The following is a 3,667-nucleotide window of genomic DNA, read 5'->3' as shown; positions in this document are numbered from 1 at the left end:
GGGGCACTCAAAGTCATCCCCGAAGTATTGCTTAATTGTAGGTCGGGGAATGACTGAGTAGAAGGAGTTGGTTTAGTGGGTCGGAGTGGTGATCCCATTCCCACACCACCTGGGTTCGCCTCCCAGGTGTCTGTTTGCAGATTTCCAGTTTGCGCCCAGTTTGAACTGTTTCTGTACATCATTAAGAACTTTTTGAAACGGAAAGAATAATTCATAGACTCTAAGAAGTTTTTCGGAATACATTTCTCCTTTACAATCCCGGAAACTTCCACAACTCACAATGGCGGGAACCCGGACAAAACCTCAAAAAAAATTGTTCGTTTCGCGAAACTCGTATTTTTTTAATTTCACATATATTAAATGAACTGATTCCAAAATTTGATGATTGTAGCTTGTAAAATAAATTTTTGGTTGGTTGTTGAAGTTAATGCTGTGAAGCATATCCAGAACAAAAATTTGTATGGGAAAAGAAAATTTGACTAAAGTTGTTTTCGGGAACGATTCGGTGGTTAGGTTAGTGTGGTGATTTGCTCTTAGCTGCTCCAAAGCTGGAAATTGACTGCTTCATTGTTAGAATGAGGACGCTGTTAACGCTTCAGACCCCATGGCTTGCGCCTCCAGAAGTACTCGAGTAGCATAGTATATGTTGGACACCAATTCTAACCTCAAAATTGATTTAGCGTTGCAAAATTACTCTTTGGTGATAAATTTGAGCAGCATATTAGGTTTTGTCCGGCATTTGTATGGGGGCCCGCCACTGTGCGACTGTCAGTTTTACCACTGATTAACTGTGAAACGTTCAATGATATTTTTTAGATCTAGAAATTAAAACAGTATTGATAGTATTAGATCTTTTAGTCATCCATATGGTATTTTCTTACAATAATCATGGGTAGGACAATGCTTCGACTGTCCTAGTCAGGTATTTTCATGCGTAGGACATGTCCTACTTGTTCCACCTACTCCCGGCGCCACTGATTTCGATATACTATTGAAAAGGAGTGCGGTGCGAGTTTTCTTCAAAATTGAAACATCGACAAATTTGGCCACATGGATAACGGTTAACACTACACTGCCGTCATTCGCATATTTGTCCCATGTTTGCTGGGGTTTCCTATATACATGGGACAATTATGCGTATAACAGCAGTACAGGCCTGGTAGCGAGTCACTTTTTAGTGACTTGGTCACTATTTTGAGTCTAGTCACTAAAAACTTACTGTTTGCATCCAAAAGTCACTATTTTTCGGAAAATGGTCACTAAAGTCACTATTGTAAAAAAGTTCAAAATAAAAATCATTTCTACTTATTATGATCAACCAAATCAAATGTGGAAACGGGCTTGGCTAACATTCCTGCTTCTTACGCAGAGGCCCGTCCGATTTCTTCTACTTTTGTATCTTTCCATATATTTCTCATGTTCTATCAATTGCTAGAACTAGAAATGGGTTTTCATTTCGTTTCCATATTCTATCCTCTACCTACATCTTGACTAGTTCTGGCGGTTCAATATGAGCAAAAAAGCTCGTTTCTGGCGTCCAATTTACCGTACCAACCCGTTAACCAAGATGGAACCTATGCCATGAAAACCCCAAGATTTGGAATTTTAATTCCGCATGAACTCGTGGCGAGTGCAGAGGCGTTATCGGCTTACAATGGGCGAGTGACTGCATCATAAATTCCTTCCCATTCCCGATAGACCGTGAGGACGTGGCCAGCGCCGTTATCGACCATTAAAAATACAAGAGTTCTCGGACTGTGCACATTGAGTTTGGAGAGCAAATCCCATGCTTCCATCTATTGGTTCCCTGTGCAATGGATCACGAAAGATGCGAAGGCACGTGCACTCATTCGGCTCTCAGTTGAAGATGGGCAACTTTCGCATGTTATTCGAACATCGTCGAGTAAGGAGATATGGAAGAGGTATTACGAACTGGTGGAGATGAATCAAACAAACTATCCATGAAACAGAAGGTAACCTGTCATTACTGTGGAGTAGTGTGGCTATTGGACTCTGGAGCAACTGTGGGGTTCAACCCATCTGTGGCACGTGCTGTGAGGGAAAACAAAGCTGTATTTCATTCCCGAAAGAATCGAAAAGCAGAACAGTGGCCGTGGGTGACTTGATTCATATGGACTTGTGTGGACCATTCGAAGAGTGTACACTGAGCGGAATCCGATTTTGTCTAGTGATAATTGATGATTTCTTCCGTTATACTGAAGTATACTTGATGAGATGCAAATCTGAAACTTTACCAAGATCCAATCAGAACCAATTTGAAAGGAAACCAAGAATCATGCGAGCAGACGGTGGAGGAGAATTCAACAACGGTATAATAAAAGAATTTTGTGCAAATTATGGAATCCGGATGCAACAAACCGCTCCCTACAGCCCTCAGCAAAATGGCGTAGCAGGAAGAAAGAATCGATACCTGGTCGAAATGATGAGATGTATGTTAACAGAATCGAAGCTGGAAAAAAGGTTTTGGGGAGAAGCCATAGCAACAGCAAATTACATCCAAAACCGTTTACCAATATCATCGTCAAACAAAACGCCCTATGAGGTCTATTATGGGAAGAAGCCATCATATACACATATGCGAATATTTGGATCAACGGCGTTTGTGCATATTCCGAAACAGAAGCGTAGGAAGCTTGATAAGAAAGCAGAAAAGTTAATATTTGTTGGACACGTAGATATATGCAAGGCATATCGTTCTGAACCTATCTATCTGTTACTACAGTAATATCCCGATTTTATCACTCCCCTGGTGAATTTTGGGGTGATAAAACAGGGTATGTGACAAAATTGGGAAAAAAAAATTTCTTATTTTTAAATTAATTTCTCAAATATTAATCATTTTATGTCTTGGAAAGGCCAAATGCGTGAACGGTACCCGCTATTTCTTGTCGAAATTGCTTACAGAATATTTCCCAGGTACTCAGAAGTCGTTTGTAATAAACTACATGCGGTGAAAGTTATTTCATGAAAATCAATGTTGTTTATGGTATTATTTACGAAAATAAAAAGAATGATAAAATTTTTTGGGGTGACAAAATCGGGTCGAAAACGTGATAAAATCGGGACGTGATAAAATCGGATCGAAAACGTGATAAAATCGGGGGTAGGCAAAATCGGGGGTAGACAAAATCGGGGAGTGACAAAATCGGGTCAACACTGTATCACTATCAGCAGGGATGCAAAATTTTATGAAAATTTGTATCAAGAATTTGAAATGGTAGAGCAGAATAACGATGGACATAATAATAAGCCTGGATATTGGATCTTCTATGCCTCAAGTGACTTCTATACCTCAAGCTTGTGCAGCTTGACGATCCCTCCCCAGGCCATCTGCGAGTTGTGGTGCCTGCCTAGTATGTGGTGGGGTTTGACAGTGGGCTCTGTTAAACCTCTATAAAAAGCTGCATGTATCCGCAAGTAGGCTCCGCTAAAGCGACCGTGTGCTGCTCAAAGCGCACAAGCCCAAGTACTGGTGTTAGGTGGCAGCCAATCAACGCAAGGATGTGCAAGCTGAAGATAAAAGGCCGTTTCTTCAACTATAGCGTCATCAACGTGCACTGCCCACACGAAGGGAGACCTGACGACGAGAAAGAACGAAAGCAGCGATGGTTGCCCACTGCGGGACATCAAAATCGTCATCGGCGAC

The sequence above is a fragment of the Armigeres subalbatus genome, chromosome 2 (genome assembly GCF_024139115.2).
Source record: "Armigeres subalbatus isolate Guangzhou_Male chromosome 2, GZ_Asu_2, whole genome shotgun sequence".
Taxonomy (NCBI): domain Eukaryota; kingdom Metazoa; phylum Arthropoda; class Insecta; order Diptera; family Culicidae; genus Armigeres; species Armigeres subalbatus.
Note: the sequence above shows the minus strand (reverse complement) of the source record.